Below are 27,565 nucleotides of genomic sequence, written 5' to 3' on the forward strand. Positions count from 1 at the left end.
TTTGAGGTGGGAGTGGCCAGGTAAAGTCTCTCCACAGAGGTGAGATTTTAGTGAGATCTGAACAACAGGAAGAGCCAGCCAGCCATGGAAAAATCTGGGGGAAGAACATTCCAGGCAGAGGAAGAGAGCAAGGTGGAAATGAATGAAATGGAATGCAACGGTCGCCATGATTGTGCACACAAACAGACACAGGGTCACGTCTGAGGGGTTCCAAGAGCGGCGGGAACACTAGTGGGGCTTATTAGTGCTCTTTCTTTTTTTTTTTTTTTTTTTAATTTTTTTTTCAACGTTTTTTATTTATTTTTGGGACAGAGAGAGACAGAGCATGAACGGGGGAGGGGCAGAGAGAGAGGGAGACACAGAATCGGAAACAAGCTCCAGGCTCCGTGCCATCAGCCCAGAGCCCGACGCGGGGCTCGAACTCACAGACCGCGAGATCGTGACCTGGCTGAAGTCGGACGCTTAACCGACTGCGCCACCCAGGCGCCCCTATTAGTGCTCTTTCTTACAGACATTGTGTGCACATGCATTTGTGTGTGTGTGTGTGTGTGTGAGAGAGAGAGAGAGAGAGAGAGAGAGAGAGAAACAGACAGCAGAGGCACTCTCTCTTACTCAGGTGCATGTTTGTCTGTGCCAGACTTTCCAGATTCAAAGTCTCGAGTGGATGAACAATTTGGAGGGCCAGAGATGGCAATCTAATCCAAACCCATCATGATAATAATTATAATAAAGTTTCTGCTACTCAGAGCTATGTTCCCTCTTCCCTGTCAACACCCACTGGAATCCGCGATGTTTTTGCTGAGTGGGGAACTCGGGCTGTTGGCGTCAATGACACTGCAGCATTTCTGTGCAATCAGATGCAACACGTTCTGCTTACGGCCTCTCTTTGGTCTCGCGGCCCCCTCCCTGTGCATCCAGACCTGGCCTATTGTTCTGGTCCCAAGGCAGCTTGGCCAGAAGATGGAAGCCATTAAGAATTGCACATTCATTCCATTCAGGTTCAGGCGATGCCCAATTCCAATGAAGCCAAATTATTTTGCTGTTACTATGTAATTTAATTCTCGCAGCATCCTAGGAATTGGGCGAATAGATGTTGTTCCCGCGATACCGGTGGAAAAAAGAATTGAAACACAGGAAAGTAATTGACCTAAGGTGAAGAAGCAGGCTGACTGCATCTCAAGACTCTCTCCCTTCGTTGTAAGTGCTTTGTCTGCTGGACCACATGGCCTCCTGACTGGGGTGGCTCCTATTTGAGCCACAGATCGCTAACATAAAACAGCCAAGGGATGCTTGCTCTGTTGCCTGCCGGGGCGACATGTGCTGCTCTTTGGAAGCCAACACAAAATCATGGCATGGAAAGGGTTACGCGCTTAGACCTGGGGATTTCTGATTTATACAGGAGAACAGCAACATTCAAAAGAGCATTTCTGCCAAGTGCTCTATTTTGAGGCAATCCCGCAGTGTAGCTCCTATCCTAGTTGTGGCCAGGTCAAAGGCAGCGGGAAGGGAGGAAGCCGAAGGGTCCCGTTAAAATCTTGGCTGGTCGGGGGAGCAAAAGAATGCCTGTTACCTTGCTGGGCATGTGAAATTTTATCCAAAGGATTAAAGGATATGGATGTGAAGTAGGGACTCGTGAGTTTCTTTCAATTACCTTTCGCAAAGTTACTCCAGGCTGCGTGCTCCTCTTTGACCGCTAACAAAAGGGGATCGTGCTTGAATTCCTTCCAGGGTCTGGGTTTGTTTGGTTTTTTTCCACCCCTGAAGCGAACATTCTGCTCTCAGCTACACAGGTGCACAGCACAGCACCGTGATATCTCATAAAACCAGCTCCAGCCAAGGCGCTCACAGACACAATGGCTGAATTTATGAGGCACACGTCAGCAGGGGGCAGGGCTGGCTCAGGGGGACAGATTAAGGGGCTCCTCACTTCTATGTTACCAGGTCAAATTAAGTGCTGGCCAGGTGTCCCTACAACACACTCCCCACTAATAAACGGGGGTCTTGTGTGAAAAATGGTCCCAAGACCTTGAATCAACTTTCATCGTAGACAGCAATCTCATCAAGGGTGTGAATCTGCCAAAATATCAAGACGGTCTCAGCAAGAACTCGGGTTCAATCTAGCTTTAATGGCCGGCACCTTTCGAGGTTAGGCAGCAAATACAGTGGGGGCTGGATGTTTTCTTTGCCTGAGACTCCGCTTAGAATTTTATCACAAAGGCCAAAGCCCCAAGGGCGTAACTGCAGGCGTGTGTCTAGCATGAGGATGAGTTAGCTTGGGGACAGGGAGACCCAGGCTCAAGTCTCAAGTTTCCTACCTTCGCTTTGTGGCCTAGGCAAATCTCTCTCTTCTCTGTCACACAGGCTGATATTTCCCACCCCTTTGCACTGGTGAGGATCGAATGAGATGGTGTATATATAGTTGTTCGCTTGCAGTAAATGCTCAATAGGTGTAGACACTAGCAGTGTTAGGTGTGAAAAGGAGCGCGTTGTATGACAATTGGGCTTTTTCCAAGCAGTTTTTATGGAAGAAGATCAGATCAGAGTAAGTTGAAGTCACAGGATCATTTCCAGGCCCTCATTGGCTCTCAGGAGGACACCCCTCTGTGATTCCGTCTCCTCTGGCAGCTGCCTCCCTTAATAGACTCGTCCCCTCCCCATTCAGGCCCTGGTGCTCCTGCTAAGGCTCTCAGCTGTGCGTCAGCTGGGCCAGCGACTTCTAGAGCTGACTCTCTCCACAGAGCCTCACGAGATGAAGCTCTGTTTCCTGGCTCTGTCTCCATTCAGGGCCATTGCCGGATAAAAAGTACAATCACTGAATCAACGGTGGCCTGGCACGGAGCGCTATCTGTGCACACGGTACAGATAGCCATGACACGTACCTGGCATTCTCCTGGGGACAGCAGGCAGCCAAGGCCTAGACACTTTCCCTAGGAAAGCCCTGGACATGTTAATAACTTGGAAGGAGAAAAGCCTCAGAAGAAGGTGCACATGATAAATGGTTTATTACATCAAGGACCCATTAGAAAAATTAATTAGAAGGTAAAAGAGAATGGAAGAAAGAGATGTGGCAGCTCCCTCTGGCCCAGTCACTTTCTCTCGGATCCAAGAAGCTGTGGGATGTGATTTAACATGATACATTAAGGCGTCACTTGGGTTCATACGTCGCCGTGCAACTCAGCGGCGGTGTGCTGGGTGGTGTGAGGTTACCTGCGGCAAACACGCATCTTTGTACCAGAATAAGGCGGAACCTACTGTGCCCATGAAGGACTGGGTGCTTCCCCCGCTCCCTCCTGGAGATGCGGCCTGATGCCGCTAGGTGGGCCGGCCAAGGGGAGAGAAGTCCCTGTGTGAGCTGACCCTGCTTCTTAGCTCACCTCTTGCAAAGGATTGTGTTGCAAATAAAATGCCTCGGAAGCATTGTTCTGCAAAGTGGCTTTCGTCCCTTGTCCGCCTGGGAAAAATAAACTGTGGAGTCCGAGTACAGTTCTGGTTACCCTCCTGTCTAAGGAGAGGGCTTTCGTGGTTTCCTCAGCCTGACTGGTTGCCTGCTTTGGACCACACTTTCTGGAACCTTCTCAGTTCTGGACTTCACAGAGCAGGGGTGTGTGCCTTCGGGGAGAACACCCGGACATATTCGGACCCACTTTCTAAATATATTGCAGAAGAGCTGACAAAGGTGACGTCTTCCCGAATGCAATTGAGAAAGAAGTCAGCGGAACCTTCCCATGCCTTCTTTGCCCTGTCTCTCATGGCGTTGCGCACAATGTCTCATGTGCCACAAGTAGATCAAAAGCACGGAGAAGCAGAATCAGGCCGCCGATTTCTGGAACCCCTACGTGACAGTTGTTGGAGTCGATCTGCGGAAGAAAGAAAGCGTTTCCGTGCATACGTTTTACGGGAGATTCAAAGATACTCAGGCGTTGGGGCCAAACGGACCTGATTTCAAATCCAAACTCTGCAACTTTCTACCCCGTGACCTTGGGCAAGACACGTTTCTTTGCTGGGCCTCCATTTCGTCATTTCTAACTCGGAGAAAGTCACTCTAGTGTCATGTGGCTGCTGTTCAGATGAAATGAAACACTGTGACTGACTGGCCTTCAATGGAAGGTGTTCGTACACGTGAGCTCCTCTTTCCCCGCCTTTCTGTTTTAAATCTGTTTCCATGCTGCATGCAATTAAAAGTTTACGATGTTCTAAAACTGATTTTCCAATTTAGGGGCAGTAAATTGTAAGTCGCTGCTATTTTCCTGAAATGACATTCTTTAGATTAGAGTCTGCTGGGTTTCTTTTCAATTGCATTAAATTCTATCCACTGCATTTCTAATAAGACACCAGCGTGTCTGCGAAGGATGCAAGATGGCTGATTCTGACTATGAAAGCAACCTACGGGAATATTAGCACCCCAGACCATCGTCCACTCGCTTGTCCCCGATGGGGACGTCGCCAGAGAACGTGTCAGGCGCCTTTGAATGTGACACCACTGTGCTCATTGATTCTATTCGCCCGGCCTTGTACAATCTTTCAGAGACACTGAAATGAGCGCATTTTCGTTAAATTGTGATGGGATGTACTGATGTGCTCTTCGTGGCTCCCAAGTGGGAGTCGCTCTCTTACTAAGACCATTAGTGTCTGCCCCACCAAGGCCAGCGTCACCATCCCACATACTAGGGTCCTGTCCACAGACGGGGAGGAAGAAAGCTGGCTCGTGAAGGTCTGCTCCATAAAAAAGACTTGTTTGCTTTAGACTGGTCAGGAAGAGCCAGTCAAGGGCTGGAGCCCAGGGGGTGGGGAAGAGCCTTGTCCTCCTGGCACCCATACCCTGCTGATGATCCCCGCCCGGCCAAATGTCCCTCACCTCTGAAAACTAGCTGTCTGGGCAAAGACTTTTCTGGGCTACATCTTTGTTAGATGGTAAAGCTTTCTATCCCGCGTAAAAGCCAATTACTGTAGGGAAGGCAAATAAGCCCCGAGCACCTGTTTAATTTAGATTCTTTTCCCAAATACTCTAATTAACCCCGAGGAAGCCTGCTTTGAACAATTGACTTCCTTTGCACAGCTGTCAGATCCTTCCACCTGAAATCCTCACGCCCTCTGAAGCCCCCCTGCCTCCCTCAAGTGTCCTTCTTTTCAGGGTCTGAGGGTGGCACGGGGTCCACCATGCCCATTTAGGGGTACAAAAGACAAGCACAAGCTTACTTAGGCCTGAAGCAACCCAACCGCTCAGCATGTCAGGCCAAAGCAGAGAGGAAAAGAGGGAGAACAGCCCAGCTGAGCGCCTAGAAACACACCCTCGGGCTACAGGGGTGCAGGCAGCTTCCAAGCCACACATGGGGGTGCCAGGTTGTCTCATGGGCCTGCTGGTGCCTTCCGGAAAGCTGGTCTCTGTGGGTGAGGAGGTTTCCCTGCGTCTTTTCTGCTTCCTGAGGCCAGGTGCAGGTGCTGGATAGCAGGAAGAGGGCAGCTCCATCTGAGGCCACCGTCTGTGGCACGAGGAGCCACCCCAGCCTGCCTGCTCATTCAGCCATCGCTGGACTGGCTGGGCCCAGCTGTGGGGAAGGGTCGGGCCAGAAATAGGAAAGAGGGTGCAGAGCATATGAACTCAGAGGGAAGGAGACTCTGAGAGCTTGTACAAAATCCCTCAGGCAGGAAAAAAGGCAAAAATGAAAGAAAGCACATTCAGGCAGTGCTTGCACAGGAACAAAGTCGGTTCTCTGATGCCCTGCAGATTTCAGGGACTTTGAATGTACCGACAGGGAGGGATGGGGTGAAAGGCTGAACCCCATGAAGGGCAAATGTGTTCTCACGGAGGCCTGAAGGCTTTCTCTGAAAGGAGGTGCCCTTGCCCAAGGGAGGGGGCAGGCTTCAACGGGGGAATGGTCAGAAATGTTTCCTCCTCAGAGCAGAACTGACTCCAGGTGGTCGTGGCTTGGCTAGCCGTGGGATGTTTCTGGATGTCTGCCTGCGCGTCCTGCATAGCGTTCTGAATGTGTGTGAACAGTTATGCAAAATTCTCCCCTTTTCTGGCCCAAAGCGAGGAAATGTTTAGGACGAACTTCCTAATAGTAGAAAGGGCTTTTATTCAGAAGCCAGTAGAACTTACAAATGACCAAGAGCAGAGCAGGCTTAAGTCATGTGGTTGAATGGAAAGAACTGGGGTTTAGAGTCAGATTAGACTGAGTTCAAGGATACCCCCCAGCATAGGGTGGGAGCTCGGGTACACCATTCAGCTTCACTGGGCCTCCATTTCCTCACCTGCACCAGGTGAATAAGAATACCTCTTCTCTTAAGAGTGGCTGGGATATGGAGTCACGACATCCGGGGGCCTTTATAAAATACTGATGTCCAGACATTCCGATTTCATCAGTCTGGGGTGTGGCCTGAGCAGCAAGATTTTAAAGGCCCCATCAAGTGATTCAGATGTGCCGTCAAGTTTGGGAATCGCTAGCCTAGAAAGTACTAAGTGATCAGCAAATGTTTGCCCTCTCCAGGACCAGCTACATAATCTGTGGCGCCCGCTGTTTGGAAATTTTTCATAATTTCAAGATGGCGAGAGTAGAGCATTAAATCAAGCCCAACCCTTGTTTTCTGCCTTCTGCTCACTTCCAGGGGGATGATTCCCCACACTAAATTATAAAGGAAAAGAAGTCACGTGATGGGCAAAGGGAACGAGAAATGAGGCGATCCAAGGTAGTTGTGGGGGGAGTCTCTTGCTAGCAGGGTTGACAGGATATTTTCTTCAAGAGCCTGGGATCTGTACAGAAGGAAGCACCCTGGTTGTGGGGTCCTGAGGACGATACTGAGAAGGCTTTCTACAAACCTAAGTGGAGAGTTCATTCCCACCTCCTCACCAGCTTGTACGTGTCCATCCATGGCAACACGAGACATCACGGCACCAAAGCAGGGATTCAAAGCAGGAAGAGTGTTCGTGTGGGAGATCATTTCTGTGATATCAAGACACAGGCCTTATAGGAAAGGCAGTGCAGTGATGAAAAGAAATTTCGCAAGAAGGATGGGACACACTGCATCTCTAGAGAAAAGCCAGGCAAAAATGATGTCGTGGAAAATTAAACCCTTTGGACCAGCCATCCAGCATGCCCTTTGGGTGGCATCACTCATTTTGGGGTGCTGATGCTGGCTTCCCCTCCTCAACCTTTTCAAGGGTACCCGAGACTCCATTAGGGACCCTTAATGCTTTAATGCTGTTTTACTAGAACAGGGAGGCGGCAAGGAGGGAAGGGAAGCAAAGGGGGAAGAAAGGCTGGTGTGTGTGATCTCCTCCTTGGAAAACTCCCCCTGGATCCTGGGGCCGATTCTTCCCCCAGCCCTGGGACGCAGTGATTTAGTGAAAGGCACTTGTGGCAACAAGTCACAGGCTCTGTGAAAACATCAGAAATGGGCTAATCCTGCAGAGAATTTACAGCCGTCTGGTCCCCACTCCACTGTCTGGTCTGGGTCCTTAGGCAGGTTCACACAAAAGGTTCAGTGATTTCCACTCAGTCAACAGAAACCCAGAGCATCTGTGCCTGGGCCCAGCTGGTGGCTTGAGCCCGATGCGAGGCTGTCAATCGCAGAGTCAGAGGAAACAGTTTGGGGAACGTTGATTAAAAAACAATCAGGGGCAATGAAAAATCTGGGGATTCTTCCCAGATTCAAAATGGGAAGAGGAAAATCTGTGGCTCTGAGGACGTTCTGTGGATATTTCATCGGCCATGAGGACACTCAGCTTGGACACTGAGGGATTCTGCCCTCCGGGCCTCTGGCTTTCATCTTACCACTTTGGGATTCGGAAGAGAACAAAGCAAACTTTTTCCAGCCCCTGCCCCTGGTTCCAGGCTTTATGCTCAGCCAGTTGTTCACCCCTGTGAGGGTCGGTCCTGCCTTTATAAAAAAAAAAAATGGGGATAATCAGAGGGTTGGTCCATGAGTTAAACGAGATGATGCATCTATCTCAGCACTTCCTGAGAGCATAGAGAGAGGGCTCAGTAAATGCGAGCTCTTTAGGTATCTAAGTATCATCCCCACAGAGAACCCGAAAGGGCAGGACTGTTATTCTCCCCACTTGAAAATGAGAAAAGTATGACTTAAGAGAGGTTAAATAACTTGGGGTGCCTGGCGGGGGGAGGGCTCAGTTGGTTAAGCATCCGACTCTTGATTTTGGCTCAGGTCATGATCTCACAGTGCTTGGGTTCGAACCCGTGTGGGGCTACTATGCAGAGCCTGCTTGAGATTCTCTCTCTCTCCCACATTGTCTCCCTCTCTCTCTGCCCACCCCCCCTACTCTCTCTCTTTCTCAAAATAAATAAAATTTAAAGAAAGAGAGAGAGAGAGAGAGAGGTTAAATAACTTAAATCAGTTAGTGGAAGTTCCAAGATCAGATCCCAGGTACATCTGAGCCTTGGGGACACCAAAGACCTCCACGAGCACAGGGGTCCACCAACTATGATTTCCACCCGAGGCTCACCCTACCCAGTTCTGAGGTCGTATATGTCAACTTGAAGATCTAAGAAATCTCAAGGCTAGACAGAAGAAGGAAGATGGAATAAAAAGAAAGGAGGAAAAATACCTGAGATGGATGATCTCACTAATCGGCAAATTTAAAAAGAAATAGGAAAAGAAAGGGACAATTTTGCTCTCTGTGGCAGCAGTGGGGGCCGTGGTGATGAGACGGCGGTGGGCATGGCCAGTTCGAGGAGTGACCTTCGGCGGGATTTCCAGGATGGTTGCTGGACTCTGATGCCAGATCTGAGCTGGCCGGCCGGCCTGGAGAAGCTTTCTCAGTTCCAGCAAAGGCAGGCCCCGAATTCTATCCTTGGCCTGGGCGCAAAGTCAACGGACCCTGGGCCGAGGGGCCATGTGCAGGCTTCCATGCTGGGCTCTGAATCCTCGCAGGCCAGGAAAGGAGAGAGGGAACGACATTTCAAGTGCGTGCACACAGCACTGAGCTATGTGCTCTAGGCCAGGATGGCGACCACTGCCGAAGGGGCTGGGCTGCAGCACAGTGGCTCGAAGAATGATGGAGTGGCCTTTAATTGTTTATACTCCGCAACCTGGGTAGTGTTGGCAACAAAGCAAGAATGGAGAGGCTGCTGGCAGCCGAATGACAGGCTGGAGAGGAAGCCTCCACCCACCTAAATGGTTAAATGGCCAGTTTGCCAAGGCCACTGAGCAAAGTGTTACCTCACCACGGGGCAGATTAAAATATGCATTTTCTCCTAATTGAGCACAGTGAAATCAGCCGGCGGTCCTGTCACAAGTGCGGGAATGAATTGTCACAGCACGAAACACGCTACTCGACAGAGCATCTATTATATGGGGGAAAAAAGCCACATAAACTTCCTTCACGTTGGAATTTCAACGGGTTTGAAATTTGTCCAGGGGACTTGGAGAAGCCTATGCGAAATGGTCACCCAGCCATCCTAATCTTCTAGAACGGCAGCTTATGATCTAGTGATAGCATCTGGGGCCTAGAGCATACCAACATGGCAAGGTCTAGTTTGCAAATTGGGCAAGACAGCTAAAAACTCTTTGTACTGATTGTCTTTTTAAAAAAAATGTTTTATATACTTATATGGTTAAGTATATATTAGGGCAAATGTATATAAGGCAAATCCTATTTTTCTACCGCTTCCCATTACAAAATTAAAAAGTGTGTCCTTATAAGAGAACAGAAAATCCCATGACAGAATAAGTCCATTCTATCCACAAATCTGGTATAGTACTGGACAGAGCCGCTTAGAGCAAAGACCAGCGTGAATCTCTCCCTTACACAGATCCCTGGGGGATGCTAGTGACATGCTGACATGAAAGCTTTCACATCAGGCTCATTTCTGAGCCACCACTGGCTGGTGTTAGTTATGAGACATGTCAAGCTAAGTTGATGTCAACACTCTGGAACAGACAGAACCTATGTTCTCCATTTTTAACTTCACAGTCCTCAATATTTTTAGCACATCGATAGTACATTTTGGTTTAAATATCCCTCATTTCAGGGGCGCCTGGGTGGCTCAGTTAAGCGACCGACTTCAGCTCAGGTCATGATCTCGCAGTCTGTGAGTTCAAGGCCCGCGTCGGGCTCTGTGCCCACAGCTCAGAGCCTGGAGCCTGCTTCAGATTCTGTGTCTCCCTCTCTCTCCGCCCCTCCCCTGCCCATGCTCTGTCTCTCTCTGTCTCAAAAATAAATAAAAACATTAAAAACAAATGAAAAATAAATAAATAAATATCTCCCATTTCAGATTGTTTACAGACGCTTCACCATCCTGATCTCCTTCACCTTCTCTCTTCCACGGAGGCATCCAAGTGAACTCAACGACAGGGCCCTTGTGGCCCAAGACCGTATTTCAAACAGGTAGCAAACACCCCTGTGATTGGCACCTGCTGAGCTCAAGGCTACCTGAAACCTGCTGTTGTTTTCACATTGCGTCTCAGTAATGGATTCTGTGTACCTAAATGCAGGACTTTGCATTTATTTTTATTAGCTTCCTTGTTATGGTTTGAACTATGTTTTATCCCATTGAAGACATTTTGAATCCTGATTGTGTCATCAATAAACTAACTGTTTCTCCCACTGGTAGGCTATATCTATGGACTGGATAAGCATTTCTTCTTTGCGTTCAACCAAGTCAACGAGAAAATATTCACCGGGTTCAAGCACAGAGCCTGTGACATCTTCTAGAAACTTCTCCATGTCTGTCAGAATTCTCTGGATTCACCATGTCAGCCATTTGCTGGAACCTCTTTCTAGAATATAAGCTTCTTGGAGTCAGGGACTGTGGCCACTCAGTAAATACTAGTGAGTTAATGCAATGGAAAAATTTTGAGTTCTGTTTATTCTTTTATTAAGAAGGACAATCAGGGTGGCTGGCTGGCTCTGTTGGTAGAACATGTGATTCATGATCTCAGGGTCATGAGTTCAGGCCCCACTCTGGGCATAGAAGCTTACTTTTAAAAAAATGTAGAAGGGAAGCTATACATTAGCCTAAGACTTAGGCATGATTACAGGTGACCATATAGAAAATCTTGTGTTTAGGATCCTAATACAATGTGTGACACAGAAAACATAGCCCATATGTAGAAATGCAAATATAGTATCTTTTCCTGGAGACACAACGGACTATAGTGACTTCTTCTTTGGTTCTAAAAAGTGATTGGAGATAAAAATAGACTAATTAGCCTTAATTAACACATTTGCTTATTCTTCTTCCCTGCTGGTGACATTAGCTTATGTTCAGTCTTCGGTAGCAACACTCACATCTTGTTGGTGAAGCCTAAAGTCAGAGGCAGGAGATGTGGGTAAAGAACCTGACATCCACTGACCCACTCAAGGTCCTCGGGAGGTTGCTTGTGGCCTTGAAGGTTCCAGTTATGAAGAGTCTGGCAACTGGGTTGCCTGAAGTCGGCAGACGGGGGAGGCCAGCAGCAAGGGTGGGCTGCATGGGTCCCTCAGCGTGGAGTCTTCTTATCCCTGGCCGCTGCGGCCCTAATCCTAATGTTACCTGATTTCCAGATACTTCTTCTTTGCCCTGCCCTGTAGTGAAATACCAGTGTAGTACTGGGAGACTGACCGCAGTAACAGAGACAGAAAAAATTAGCAACGACGGACATTAATTGGCTGCTGACAGCGTGTATGTGCATTATCATAGTTGATCCTCACAAGAGCCTAGGCTCTACCTCTAATGGAGGTTGAGTTATTGTCCCCTTCGTGGAGGGGGAAATTGAAGCTTAGGGTGTGGGGGTCACTTGGCCGAAATCATGAAGCCGAGAGGTAGTAGCCTGACTCCAGAGGGCTTGCGCCTGACCACTAGGCCACAGTGCCTTCCTCGTCATTCTACACTGGGTGCTGTTTGGTTAAATTTAATCCCACAAGTAATACCTGAGCTCCCATCACATGTAGGCACTATGTGAGGTGGCATAGACATTTCCGGTCAAAAGGCAAAATTCCCAGCTGGTGGATCTTACAGCCCCCGGAACTAGGTTTTGCTGTGGTAACAACCTCAAAACCAAAGCTGGTTGACCAAAACCAAAGCTGGTTTCTCAGTCATGCTACATGTCCAAGGCGGATCAACTAGGGTCTCTGCTCACTATGATCACTCGAGGACATGGGCTAACGAGGCAGCTCCCACCTCGAACACTGAGGTCTCCCAGGAGAGGAGAAGAGACAAACATGGAGGGCTCATGCCAGGCTCATCCCAGAAGGGACACACATTCCTCCCACTCCCTACACATCGTCTAGGACACATCGATGGCTCCACATACTCAAAGAGGGACTCGGTAATCTGATCCCCTGACAATGACCACCACAAGGAGACGAAGACTAGCTGCCTCACAAGGCAGAATGTGGTACGTCGTAAGCTGCGTGCCATAGGTCAGAAGGGCCTGGAAAATGATTCCCTTGTGGGATCAGGAAAGGCTTCGTGGAAGAAGGATGGGCTTTACAAGGTACGTGAGACCACGGTAGGCAAAGATCGGGGTGTGGTGGGGTGAGGACCTGGGTGGAGATAAGAGTAAGAGTAGAGGCTCAAAGTGGGGAAGGAGTGGTCACTGAAGGAATAATAATACCTTCTAGAGCACAGAGTGCAGGTGGTGCATAACAAGGGCAAAGTGGAAGGCTGGACTGAGGCTGCGTCGAGAAATCTGTTGTCAATTTGATGGCCCATGGAAAGCCCTGGAAGGGGCAGCTGTGACACGATCAGAGCCATGCTTTAGAAAGTTTCTTCAGACAGCAGTGGCACAGAGGGGAGTTTGAAGTTACGGCCTCAGGGGCAGGGAAGAGGCTGTTGTATTCCCTCAGATGAGAGAGGAGAAGGGCCAGGGGGAGGGGGCCAATGAGAATGGAAAGTAAAGGAAGGGTGGAAATAAAACCCCCCAGAACCACAGACTCAGACAGGCGATCAGGCTAAATAATCAAATGTAATCAGGAGGGTTGGGAAAGGGAGGGAGGGAGGGAGGGAGGGAGGGAGAGGGAGAAGGGGGGAAAATGCCCTGATTTCAAGCCTGCATAAGTTCTTGGATTACATCAGTGGCCTTTCTTGAGAAGCCACAAGTGGCATCTAGCAAGGTCAAATCAAGTCTTACTTCTATGAAAAAACAGATGCCCCATAGATATCATACTAGGCAAGAGCTTGTTGCTAAATCTATCAAATATTCTCCTCTCCCAAGAACATTTGAATTAAGTCACTACCTCCTAAGTGTGCCGTAGGATTTGTGTGCTAACCCTTACACATTGGCACTGACCACGGAAAAATCTTTGACAACCTGTAGCTGGTGTGAAAATACGCTTCGTGTCTTCCTTAGACTTAGAAGCATACATATTTTATGAAAAGATTTTTAAAAACATCAAGGAGAGCCCGTGTGTCAGCGTGTTCATTCTATATGCATGAACAAGAATTCAATTCAGGAAACCTGAGACAGGTTATAGGGGATTTTTGCAGAGTCAGCATGGTGTTATACACCGATCACTATCATGAAGTCCAAGGCCTAATTAACCCTACTTAGATGGAAGCACAATCAAAATCCACCGAGGCTATTTTAACTCGAGGTAATTTTAACTTCAATCCAGTCTTGCACACATCAGAGCAGCTCGGTGAATACCCCCATCTAATCTGCCTCGCACAGCAGGTGTATCTGTGAAGGCTTAGAATCTGCTTTCCAGTGAATATAAAGCTTTGGTTTTATAATGAATCATATGCATCAATAAACTTACTTTAATGTTTTCGTGCTGTTGTCTTACAATTAGATCAGGAATGTCAGACAGTTTGGTAAACAGGAAAATGCAAAGTCTGGAAATAGGATTCAGCTTTTTGTTGGGATTTTTTTTCACATGTTTGGAAAGCATATTGATTCCATAAGGAAGGAGCAGGATCTTGGAACTTGAGTCCTAGATGCCACATAAGGTCTTGCTACTCGGGTGTGGTCTGTGGCCCGGCAGCAACAGCATGACCTGGGGCTTGTTAGAACTGCACCTTCTCAGGCCCCACCTCAGCCCTACTGAATCAGAAGCAGCATTTTAACAAGATGGTGGGGGGAATCTGTGTGCTCCCCTGAAGTCTGAGAAGCACTGAGATAAGGGACCTAACACAGTGGACTAAAGACATTTAAGTGACACATGACCTGCAACGAGCCAGAATCTACATCAGTTTCAGCCACACCTCTGGATTTCTGTAAATCCCAGAGCATTCAGCTCGTATCATTACGGCGTTGCTCTCTTTCCACTGGAATTTCTTTGACAAAATTATTGCTATCTGATACCTGCTCTCCCGGTGGAATGAGAAGACGCAATTCGTTTCAGAAGGTTGACAATTTTTTCCATGAATACACATTTTGTCTCCTTAGTTCCATTGTAGGCTCTTTGAAAGCAAAGCCAATTTAGTCTTCCTAGACTAGTTTTCTAGACTAGAAGATCCTTCTAGTATTCTGCTAGAGTCCTTCTATTTCAAAGTGGTTGGAGGTTGTCTAGTCTACTTAGCACTTCTCAGCCTTATAAAAAGAAGTTTGTTTATTTACTTGTTTGGTTATTTATTTAGAGAGTGAGAGAGGAAGGGGCAGAGAGATAAGGAGAGAGCCAAAGTAGGCTCCATACTCAGCACAGAGCCCAACGTGGGGCTCAATCCCATGCCCATGAGATCATGACCTGAGCCGAAATCAAGAATCAGATGCTTAAGCAACCGAGCCACCCAGGTGCCCCAGCACTCCTCAGCCTTTTGAAACGTACGCTCCTTTTTGAAAACTGTGAAGGTTCCATGTCCTAATGTTCAGTGAAAAAAAGTAAAGTCCAAAAGAGTATTTGGAGTATGCTACCTTTCATGTAAAAAGAGAGAATATAGGAAAATACCCAGCCACGTGCTCATTTGCACAAAGGAAATGCAGAGAGGGTTAGCCAGAAACGAAGGGTATGGGCTACTACCTACAGCAGGTGAGTGGACAGGAGTGGAGAGAAGAGGAAAACAGAAGAGAGGAGGAAAGAGCCATCCTTCTATGAGTACATCTTATGTACAGTTTGACTTAAGCATCAAAGTAATGCTTCACATATCCCAAATAAATAAATAATTCAAAGCAATCAGGATGTGTGTTGGGGGGGGGCAAATGGAATACAAATACTAAAACTAAATCTAGCTCTATTGCGAATGAACTACATTAAAGGGATGGGGGGGCGCCTGGGTGGCTCAGTCGGTTAAGCGTCCGACTTCGGCTCAGGTCACGATCTTGCGGTCCGTGAGTTCGAGCCCCGCGTCGGGCTCTGGGCTGATGGCTCGGAGCCTGGAGCCTGCTTCCGATTCTGTGTCTCCCTCTCTCTCTGCCCCTCCCCCATTCATGCTCTGTCTCTGTCTGTCTCAAAAATAAATAAATGTAAAAAAAAAAAAATTAAAAAAAAAAAAAAAAAAAGGGATGGGGAAGAAAATAACTAAACAACTGTGGAAAACAGTGTCCTGACTGGCTACTGTAAGGCTAAAGACAAGCAGCATAAATGCTGTGAGGTGGTTAGCAAACATGTTTCTCACAGGACTATCAGCTAGCAAGTCTGGAACTAATCTATGTAGATAATAGAACTAATAAATAGGTAAATTCATCTTAGAATTTGAGAGCAGCAGTTTCCACCATAGAAGAAAGATGTTACAGGTAAGAAAAGGGATAAGTATAAAATGATCCCTATGATATTAGTTTTAAATCATATTCATATCTATCTATCTATCTATCTATCTATATCTGTCTCTCTTTATATGTATATGTATCTACACACACATATATGTGTATATATATGTATATACATATGCATGTGTGTATATATGTATATACATATATGTGTGTATATACATATATGTATATGAAGGCCTAAAGGCATTACCACCCAGGAGCAATGAACACACCTACAACATAGCTATCTGGGTATCTACACAGCGCTGGCCAATAAAAAGAACCAGAGCTTTTGGAGAAGTGGCCAATTCTGAGCCAGGACATGGAAAATACAAGATGAGTCTGGAACATCTTCTAATGCCAGAAAACAAGAAAATGCCCCCCAAAAGACGAGAACCTGTTCAAAGAAGACAGCAATGAACCTGGAAGCACCAAAGCTGAAACAATCTAGCAAGAAAATATAGTATAGATTCTAACCTAAAATAAAGTAAATGTCCATAAATGACAGATAGATAGATAGACAGATAGATAGACAGATAGATAGACAGACAGATAGATAGACAGACAGACAGACAGATAGATAGATAAGTAAACACCAAAAACAGATAAACAATTGTGATCAAATGCCTATAACATAAAGATTGCCATGGTAACCATAAAGATTGCCATGGTAACCATTGTTAAGAGTACAGGGTTTTCTGGCGTTAAGTACATTTACATTGTTGTACAACCATCACCACCACCATCTCCAGATCTCTTTGCATCTTGCAAAACTGAAACTCTGCACCCATTCAACAACGATGTCTCGTTCTCCTCTGGGAACCACCATTCTACCTTTGTGTCCATGAACTTGACCACTCACATTTTGACTACTGGGTCTTTCACACGAGGGGCATCGTAGAGCGCTTGTCCTTTTGTGACTGGCTCATTTCACTCAACATAGGGGCCTCAGGATTCATCCATGGCACAGCAAGTGTCAGAATTCCCTTCCTGTTAAGGCCATTGTCTGGACACCACATTTTGTTCATCCATTCATCCATCAGTGGACACTTTGTGGCTTCCGTCCCTTGGCTATTGTGAATAATGCTAAGAACATGTGATATGCTGCTTTTATATTTACACATTCTTCACTCAATTATCAGAGTCCTACAGCATCTCTGGAAAATCAGTATTATTATTAGTTTCTTGCTTATCAGACAAGGACAAAGGGGCTCAGAGTATCATGGTCACTACATGGCAGAGCAGGGTTTCGAATGCAGGTGTAACAAACCAACAGTCCCTGAATTCAGTTCCACTGATTAAACATGGGAAACCGCATATATCTTTCATTTGCTTTTGAAAAAGGAATACTGGCTAGAAGAATATCCTCCCTGGGAATTTACTGGATAATAGAGAGAGATTAAACTGTCCTAGGTTTTCAAAATAATGAGAGTACTACCATTCTAGGTTTCCAAAACAATTTGAATCACTTTTAGGGGTCCAGAGTTAATTTAGCTCTTTTTCCCCGTGAAATGTTCTTTTGTCTTCTGGAAGCTCCTGAAGCCTGGAATGAGAAGGTGAGGAGGGCGACGCATCTCCCAAAGTGACGGATTCTAATGAGGATTCTCTGTCTGTCCTGTTATATTCCCTCCTTCCCTTAGAGACCAGGGGATCTGACCCCTGCAGGGACCTGGCTGGACTGGGGGTTGAGGGGAGAGTGACAGGGAGTCTTGAGCTTGGGTGCAGTCAACGAGGACAACACTGTTTTCTGGGGTAAATGGTACCCAGAACCACCCCACTGTGCCTGGCCCTCAGGAAAAGCTGTCCCTAGCCCTGCTGAAAGGCGCCAAAACATTAACTGCCTGTAATTTTGACATGGCAGATATTTAATAAGGAACAAATTAGCACTTGGGTCTTTTTTTCCTGAGACAATCCAATTTCTATGCCAGGCACCAACTTCTATATTTCAAAATGCATTTTTGAAGGTTAATTAGAGAAGCGGCAGAGATAGTGTTTTCCAAGAGGGATTTTTCTGGTTCCTTCTAGGTCTACGGATGGCAGAAAAAATAACTTTCCGACACTGTAAATTGAGTATGTGAAGCTGTGAGAATAAACCCATCTCATTAGTCATCATGTCAATTATAGTATCTAAGGAACAATTTTGTAGCAATAGCATATTTATTTGATGTTGTGAAAGCTACCTGGACCCACTGTTAGAATGGTATTTGCTCTTAATGCTCCGAGTACCTCTTTAACAAAATGGCACTCCATAAAAATTTAGTGTGTTCCTACTGTAATTAAATGGCCCTAGTCATTTTTGCATTTATGATATAAACTATAATGGCTGTAAAACCCCGCAATTAACTTTCCTTGCGCCAACATTTCATACTTGAGAAATTCTCATTACAAATTTCATTACTGATTCACTTATCTGTAATTTGTCCTATGTAACCTAAAGAATATTAACAAATTTAGAGTCACTTTTGCTCTATTAAAAACTAAATATAAAAGTCTTTCACCTAGCAAGTCAATCTTGATATTTCAACGGGCCCTGAAATGGTTCAAGTGCGGTGGTGAGGACGGGAAGGGGAAGAGATCATCTGTCTGGAGAAAGGGGAGCGAATGTGGCGGGAAATCAGTGGGTGTCATTGAGCTCACCCGCCTTCTCAGCGAGAGGCACAAAGGCTCTTGGGCAAGGCCAGGGGAGCAGGGGACAGCGCATGTGGAGAAGAGACAGGGGACGTCAATGAAGGCCCGGGGTTTCCTAGGCCGGGGCCTGAGGCTTCTCTCACTTTTGCTTCCAGTCTCTTTCCCTGTGCTCCTCTCACTCTTGGGGGTCAGGGCTGGCTGGAGCCACCCTTGCACGGTTGTACCTGGCTTTTCTGCTTTGGTAGGAAGTCTCCCGGAGGAATTTGGTTGTTACCAATGGCAACGTGGAAAAAGAGTTCAACGGGAGAGGGAAAGCGAGCGTCCCCGACTGGAGAATACTTACATTGCAATTTGCCTTCTCCCCTGGCACAGATCGCCTTGTGGTGAAATTTGGAGAAAATATCTGCCTCTTCTAAACCCCCTCCCCGACTCTTTAAGGCAGAAACGAATATACACCCACATTTAAGTGCAAGTCATCTGACCTGGTGTCATGAGACCTGAATTCTAGTCTTCACTCTGTCCCGACCTTGCAGGGTGACTGGGGCAGGTTTTGTAACCTGTCTGGGCCCCAGCCGCTGCACTGGGAAAGGAAGGGGCTTCTAGAATGGTCACTGAGAACACAGGGAACACCAAGAACATAGGGAACATAGGAAGCTACCGAACAGTTCATTTCCTAGTAGATAAAACCAAGGGCCTCTCTTCATGCAACAAAAGCCACCTTAGCCCCTGGGTTCCCCTAACAAAGATCTCCACGAGGAAGAGCCTGAGTAAATATTTTCCCCCAAGAACACCCTATCTCGGCATTTCCCTGCCTGCCATAACTGCATTCATTTTATTCTAGTTTGTAATTAACTTTTACACAATTAAATTGGAGATAGAAAATTACTGTCCCAACATAAATAATCCTGCTGCTGGATGCGGCAGTGTTAACACAATCAACAATACGATTCATAAATGAAAGAAATGTTGTCATACTTATTACTTCTGTGTGCTCCATCTTTTATAGAATATTACAGTGTAAATTGAAATTTTATATGATTTAATAAACCTCAAAAAGATATTATGGCCAAGTAACCACATAACTGTAACAAATTGTCCTCCTCCCTCATTACAGAGCTCTCTCCTCACACGGGGCTCAGCCTCATTATCAGAGCGGTGTCTTTGACAACCCGGAGCCCATTAAAAACACCTTGAAGAAAGGATACCCCACACCGTGGCGCTTCAAAATCTATACCGGGCTGCAATCCTTAAGGGTGGCGTTACAAAATGAGGAAGCAGTTCCTTCATTTTTCATCCCAGGGAATCAAGCAACAGACGGGTTATCTGGGCCCCGAAGCCAGCCGCCCACCCCCACACATCTAAGTGACCCAGGCCAAGTTCCGCATCGCCACAAAGACTCTGAAGTCAAATAATCGAAACAGCAGTGGAGGAGCGGGAGGGTACTGCCCCTCCAAATCTTTAGCTGCTTTTATAGGGTTACTGGTTTAGGTTTAAAGTTGCTTTGTTTTCAGGGCACCAGAGCTCCCATTTGCCACCGATTGCCATTTTTCAAAGGTTTCTGGCTCACCCAGGAATTCCTTAGGGTGGTAGCAAGAAGAAAGGGTGGACAGAATAGACCTGCAGTGGAAGTCCAACCCCACCCCACGCTCTCTCCCGCCTCACCCGCGCTCCCTTGTTTTCCAGTTTGGAAGGAGCAAGCCAGGGGTGTATGTGAGTGCTCTCTAATCAGATGCAGCGGTTTTCTCAGAGCCTGGTGCGATTTCTGTAGCTTCCAGCAATGTGTGGGACACACTTGCACTGAAGAATTTAATGACTTGTTTTACTGCTGCCTGCCATCAATATTTATCTATATTAACTGAAGAAAGGCATTACTCGAAATGGCGTTTCACACCTCTGAGCATTATACAGTAATTCTAAAGTCGTAAGTTGTACCAAATTCTACGGGCAAACTGAGAGATACGGTATGAATGGAAATAGTCCAGCTTGAAGTTTTTAAACTTGAATTGTCTGCAGCAATCTGGAAAGCCAAAGTCAAGATGATTGGAGTTGTTATGGCTGGGAATCTCTGGGTAAAAAGAAACGGAAACAATCGTTCCTTTGCTTGTCTTTGTTTTGTTTTGTTTTGTTTATCCCTTGAATTATCAAGAGCCCTTTGAAAGTATATATAATAGAAAAGAGAAGCTCAGACAAAGCAATGAGCCGACGTAGATGAGTACCTGGCTTATTTCTGCCTTAATCACTCAGGAAAGCAGGCTGAATTATCCCTTCCATGTTTCCACTTACCTTCCTCTGGTGATCAGTTTTCTCGCTCTTGGTTTCCCCTTGCCAGAGAGTTGTCTCTGAGCCCGTTTTATCACGTGAACACTTCCTGGTTTGCATCTCTTCAACGCACTTCTGGAAAAAGTACCCCACTTACTGGATGGAGGGTTTGTACGCCTGCTTATGGCCGCCCCGCACCCCCACTAGCACGCAAGCGCCTTGAGGGCAGAGACAAGCCATTCTGTCTCTAGCATAGATATATGGCAGGGGCCACTTTCCATTTGCAGAGTGAATTACCCGCCTCAGAAGATCGTGAGCTTAAGGCACTGTGGGAATTCTAGTATCTGCACAGACCACGTCAGTTTGAGCTTTAAAAGCACCCTTTAAATATCCTAGGCTTGAGCTTTACTGAAAGGCCAGCGTTTTCAAGGGTGAAAAGGCTGAGGGAGATCAGTGGGGCCAACCCTTCACCTTACCGAGGAGAGAACTTAGTCCCAGAGGGATTAAGAGACTCACTCATCCAAGGTCGTTCAGAGCTTTGCAGCAGCATAAGAAGCTCCAGAACCTGGGCTTCTGGCAGCTGCTGGCTCTTTCTCAGACGCCGTGTTCTATCTCCAAAAATAAGCTCTCCCGCCAATGGCTTCTAGAATAGCTTGACTTTCGCATTCTGGTCTAAAATGCACTTCCTATAATTTTCCCATCTTTAGAAATTATGTTTATGGGACATCGGGGCAGGAGAATTAGTCCTCAATTCATAATAGATAAGGTTTACAATTTTAATAACGGAAGTAGAACTTCAGGGAAACTTTACAACTGCCCTATCAGCCCACCACGCTTAGGTTTTATGTTAATCCAGGATTACTCACCCAGTGACTTTACACACTTTGGAAGAAGCGCAAGACTTGGAAATAGAAATAGCGAACAGAAGGACACATGTGCAGCAGGAGTCTGATTCCCAGCCTTTCTGGAGTTGTAAAAGCCTGCTGTTATTTGGTGGCTTCTGTGAAACAGGACTGACACATTGCTTATTTCCTTTAAAAAAAAAATATGAAGTAGAATTAATTTATTTTCATTTTAAGGCTTGGAAGCACTCCTGGAATTAACCAGAGATACCCTGGAGAATGAGCTGTAGGGATGGGAATCACTGAATGAGAAGCTGAAAATCAGGAGGTAAGACCACGTATGTATCAATCCACATTCAGGCACGACATTGAGCATGACTTATAAAGTCATTTGTGTCCTTTAAATAAATAGATAGTGATAGATTTTCAAAAAGGGTGGAGGGAGGGAAAAAGCTATTCAGGAAACGCTGGTGTAATCCTGCTGTTTTCAGAAAAAAAGGGAAGTCGTGGGTCTAATTTCGTGCCATGGTAGGCATTAGTACTCAGAGTAAATAAAATTGCCTACTAAAATAAGATATCTTTTCTCTGAATGTCATCTGTTTATCCACTCTTCTAAGTAAAATTAATAGCAAAGGTAAAGAAAAGCGTGGCTCATCATATGGGGCAGAAGCTTTGAAAGAAAAGGAAATATGTAAAGCTTTCTCTCAACATCAAATCAATATCTCATTTTCTTAGTGATTAATTCAAAATGAGCATCCAGCTCCTAATGTTTTAACTGATATATGATCCCAATCTTTTATTTACTCTCTATATTTCCAAGGCGGGATCATTTTAGTGGCAGCTGGTCGTTGCATTGATAACTCCCTGATTTAGGTCAGCGGAACACGTGCAGGTGATAAAAACAGTTTTAGGTATCTCGCAATCACGATACAGAAATATTTTCTTCATTCTTTTAGGCCAGCAAGCAACGACAGGTATTCAAAGCATCGGACTGTCAACACAGTGAGTTCTGCTGTCGCCTGCATCATAATCTGTTTCTTAGTAACACTTAGTCTGAGCAGCCGTAATAGAATTAATTATACTTCATTTTGCTGCCTTTAACAGTATTGACCAAATTTAAGAACAAATGAGAAGTGCTTATCAAGCTTGAAGAAAATAATCCATCAGTGGCACAATTTAAATTCTCTGCAGTTCTCTTATTAATCAAAGTAACACTTACTATCCTATCTCCACTTCCCATTAACAGTCATTAAGCCCTGCTGCTGATTGAAGCAATTTCTTTAGGGATCTCAACCTCATTTTTAAGAGAACCTTCTTTAGTGGAAAACAATATCATATAAACGCAGCAACTTAAGAGAGAGGGAGAAGGTTCTTCAATCATGTTCTGACCTTGATAGTTTTCAATGGTGTGAGTTCAAAAAAGTACCCAGCTGTGATTCTGGAAACTTCGAGAGTGGATGGGCTGTCCTTGCCTCAGCACCTGAAGGAGGCACGACTCGAACAGGCAAGGCTTGGATTTGGCTCAAACCGCTTGCCAGCCTCTCTGGAGCACTATGGCCCTTGTTCTAGTCTTTGGCTCACAGTGTCTGATGCTTCTCAGAAAAACGGAATACCCCAAGAAGGGCTTACCAGGCATACCTCTGTTTTGAGTTGTCGTTCTGAGTAGGCGCGTGGTAGAGAGGTAAGACCAAGGAGTGTGGGGCCGGAAGACTTGGGTTTGAGGCAACACTCATACTTCTAAACCAGGGGATCTTGAACAGCTTATCCAGTCTTTCTGTCTCCATTTTCCTCTGAAATGGAAATAAGAGTACCATCGGCTCCGCATTGTGCACAGCACACAAGAAAATGTATGTGAAAGTCTTTTGAAATTGTCAAATGCTATACAAATGTTAACTCATCAAGCCCTAGAAGTCATGGACGGTGTTTCGTTCAGTTCTGTCCCCAGGCTCTCACCCAAGGCTGAGACATAGTAGGGGCCCAATAGGTGTTGAAGTAATGCCAAAGAAGCCCTATTTCTAAACGTGAGAATAATGTAATAAAGCCGCATCATGTAATTTTTCAGAAATACCTGCAATGGTGTGGAGTGGAAGGGGCCATGGATGTACAAAGCAGGGCTCTAGGGCACTGAGAAGAAAACCGAAACACTACGAGAATCCAGGGAATTTGGAGGGCCATGCCCTGCCCCTGAGATGTTCCCAGAGGCCAGAAGAGAGTAGACTTTGGCAGGGAGTGCACCGCCTTTCCTTGAAGAGATGAAGGGCACCTTCCACCACTTAATCTCTGGTAAGACATTCAGTGTACGATTCCCGGCTCGAAGAAATGAAACGCTGAGCTGAATTTTTGGATCACAAGAGTTCTGTGATCAGTGTGACTGAGGAAGCGGTGACCTTAAGAGGAAAATGCCCAGGGAATGTTGGTGACTGGTACGGGAAAGCCTGCCGGTTTGGTCATGCTAGGCAAGATGAGGTGAGGAACCGTTTCCTCACCAGGTGCCCAGTGCATTCTGCGCCTGGAGGTTGGACGTCACAGTGATTGACAGCACAGCTTGGGGAACTTACTAGGGCTGGTAAGAGTCAAGTCGGCAAGTCGCACGCAAAGCAATCACATATCAGGATGTGGTCTGGACTCGGGCATAGGCTCTGGGCCTGCATCGTAGCTGTTCTACTAGCATTTTGTGTCCAGACATCTAATAATACTCTGGAATCTCACCTCCTCGCACGCCTAACCCCTTGGACACCAGTGTTTCCTTTCGGTTATTCATTGTAATTCACCATAATCCTAATGTTTATAAAAGCCAAATACGGCATGGCACTGGTTATAAAATTTCAAGGCAGTAAAAACACTCAGTATTCATCCTGCTCAATCTTATCCACGAGGAAACAGACTCCGGTCCAGTGCTGTGCCTGAGGCCACCCAGCTGGGCACAGTTGGCCATCTTGAGCCCGTTCAGAAGTGACCTCGCTCCTTTGCACAGCCTTCTGAGATCTGCTACGAAGCTCTTCTCTTTCCCCCAGAGGAGGCCGTATACCTTTGAAGGAGACCCACAGAGATCTCTCAGGAAGGATTTCAGCATGCCTGTCGGATTCTTATGTCTCCGTTTTAAACACGGAACCCTTTTGCTTTGGGCTGGCTCAAAGAGAAAGGTTTCAGAGATCGGACAGGTGAGGTAGATCCATCATTTTTGTTTAATGGTCAAAGTCCCAGGACAGATCAATCAAGACCTGGATCTGAATTTGCTTGGCCAGCATAGACGTGAAGACGCCTTTCAATAGGCTATTGGGCCTGATGTGTAAAGAGAATCATACAATCGATGTAGATGTGGAACAACCTCAAATTCTGATGACCACTGACATCTCCGGCCGCAGACCAGGCCCCCCTCTTGAGATGTTCCCGGAGGCCAGAAGAGAGGAGACTTCGGCAGGGAGTGAATTGCCTTTCCTTGACGAGATGGAGGGCACTATCCACCACTTAATCTCTGATAGACATCCAGTGTATGATTCCCATCTCGAAGAAATGAAACGCTGAGCTGAATTTTTGGATCAATGGAATACCTACTCCTGTTAAAGCACTTAAAAAGGAAAACATCTACAAAACGTCCCATTAGGCTGACAAATTTATAACACCATGAAAAGCGTGCCAGCAGTTTCAAAGCCGAATAGAGCGTTGTGTTTAAAGAGTATGAATGGATTTGAGTTCAGCCATATTTCATCCACGCGAACAAGTTTAGCTATCACATCTCTTCCCAATATTTCCCACATTTACTTTTAACTAGGCATATGTACGCCATGACAGAATATGGACATCATCTTAAAAAATAAGTTGTAAAATGAATGATATTAAATGGACTTTCACAGCGTGAAGACATGGAAATATATTCTCATCTTGATGTGCAGGGCTGTACAGACATAAATGCCATTAGCATTAATGGTAATTATGTGCGTAAATCCCCATGCTCTGGGTGAGAATATGCCCCTTAGTTTGCAAGTACAATGACGGGCTCATTTTTGAGATTAGAAACAGCTGAGGCTTCCCCCCCACTCCTCACCCCCTAACTGGGAGACATATACAGAGTGGCTCAGAGCATAAAGTCTGATCGGCCCCTTTCACGAAACACGCGATTCAAGCACTTTAAAATTCTTTCGCCTCGGCAAAGCTGGAGACGTAGGAAAAAAGTCTCTACCTGCAGTCTGAGTTTCCCAGTAATTTACGCTACGGCATCCGTAGTTTCTTGTCACCTGCCCGGGGTGGTTACCCTACTGGAGCTCTGCACGCTCACAACGAATTCATTTGATTATGGGCTGATAACTACCGAGAATACTAGTTTTCAGTCGACCCAGAAAGGACCGCGTAGCTACGATGAAAATTTGTGGAAAGCACGCAAATTTGGTATCCTGTTTACCAAGGCCAGTGTGCTCTAATCTCATTGAAACAGGCAGGCAGGTGATAGTGCCAGGGAAAAGGATCACGTCTTCCCTTTTTAAGCCTTACGTTAACAAGGCAACATGACCCAAGTATTCGGTTAGGCCTCACTTCACACAGTAGGAAAACAAAAAAGTCCTCTTTGCCCAAAAGTCAGAAGACATTTCACACAGCAGGCCGACTGTTTTATAACTTCACAAACACTCCATCAGGGGAAGATGGGACAAAGAGACACATGTAATTAAAATATACTAAAAGAAACAAGCCATTGCGGCTTTCAATTACCATGGAACGAAGAAGCAACCATATTATTTCTACAAACTATTTTCACTTAGCACAGTTCAGATGGAATTATTGCCATGACCTTTTAAAAATGTGAAAGAGTGAATCAATACCCTTTCAGAGGCAAGATTACAGGACCAGAATTGGCCGTGCTCTAATAGTATTTCTGCATCAGAAGGCAGTTGAAACCTAATTATCGTCAATCACATACAAGGTAGTGCCACGTACTGATGAGCCCAGGCAGACAGCAGCGTGCACGGGAGGGTCTGTGAATGAGGGTCTTCGACAGGGAGGAGCACGTGTGCTGAAGGGGCCAGGGCATCCGGGAAGCCCGAGGCCAGTGGAGTAAGGCTTACAGGTGACTTATAGGGACTGTCACTCATTTACAATAACTAACACCGGCCTGTCAGAAACAGCCACCTGTAAATGATGTATGAGTGGCTGGCAGCCTGCCATCCCCCCATAGACCTTGCAGCCAAGAATCACATTTTATTGTCGAGGTCATCGGAATGCTTACTTGGATACATGCCATATATTATTAAAAAATAACAAACAGCCAATCAGCAACGCTTCTTAAGGCTCAAGGGCAAAATAGCCAACCTGCTTACAGAAAATGGGAAAGCAACATCCAAGCTCCGTTTTAGCAGGTGATTTTTTTTTAATTGCTTCTCTCCACATAGAAAGAAACCACACTGTGGAGAGGCCCGAGGCAAGTGATACAATGTCAGATGGAGAGAATATATTCGGATATTCACTTTTCCTGGGCTGTTTTATCCATGATGCCAGCACCAAAAATAAACTTCTCTTCATCAACAACGACAGCCCCAACTGCTACGCTATGTGCTGGTGATAAGCTTCCAGGCGGTGAAAGCCACAGAAACCAGTTAGCAAGGCAAGGAGATAAGGATGTCTGGTTTGATTTTTCTATTCAATTCCATCTTTTTGGAATCTGCCGGAGAGTACCAAAATGACCCTGCATCGCACAACAAAATTTTTCTTTGCAACCAATCGTTTCATATACTATCAGAAGGCCATATACTGTTTTTGATTTGATCCAATAGCCGAGGTATGGGTAGAAGTTTCAACAATGTTTCAACATAAGAAACGTACAACATTATCAAATGTTAGAGATACTGGGGCGCCTGGGTGATTCAGTCAGTTAAGCCTCTGACTCTTGATTTGGGCTCAGGTCACGATCTCATGGTCTGTGAGTTCAAGCCCCACCGTGGGCTCTGTGCTGACAGTGTGGAGCCTGCCTGGGCTTCTCTGTCTCCCTCTCTCTCTGCCCCACTTGATCTCTCTCTCTCAAAAATAAACTTTAAAAAGATGTTAGAGACAGTAAGCCATTAAGAAGAATTTGACAACTCCTGGCAACTTTCAAGCCAAAGAATCTATTCTGTAGCCATACAATTTCAAATATTGTCCCATCTAGCTTAGCGTTGAAAATCTCGGTGATCATCGGCTTGCCCCGTCTTGTTCCACAAGCTTCACTTACTCGCACAGAAACG

The 27,565-nt window shown here is 46.0% G+C and overlaps 1 protein-coding gene across 5 annotated transcripts in view; it reads right to left on the bottom strand.

Annotated features, from left to right (window-relative positions):
* SKAP2 (src kinase associated phosphoprotein 2) overlaps positions 1-27,565 on the bottom strand; it is a 238,025-nt gene that overhangs the window by 17,794 nt on the left and 192,666 nt on the right. For 2 of the 5 annotated variants that reach the window (XM_049641636.1, XM_049641632.1), the window contains exons 15-18: positions 22,995-23,146; positions 21,381-21,546; positions 20,539-20,649; positions 5,999-7,878 (exon numbers count right to left, since the gene is read on the bottom strand). The gene's annotated coding sequence lies outside the window, so the exon portion shown is untranslated. Of the gene's footprint in view, positions 1-5,998; positions 7,879-20,538; positions 20,650-21,380; positions 21,547-22,985; positions 23,147-27,565 lie in introns of those variants that run through there. The other 3 variants (XM_049641635.1, XM_049641634.1, XM_049641633.1) reach the window with 3 other exon arrangements.

This window comes from Panthera uncia, chromosome A2 (genome assembly GCF_023721935.1).
Source record: "Panthera uncia isolate 11264 chromosome A2, Puncia_PCG_1.0, whole genome shotgun sequence".
Taxonomy (NCBI): domain Eukaryota; kingdom Metazoa; phylum Chordata; class Mammalia; order Carnivora; family Felidae; genus Panthera; species Panthera uncia.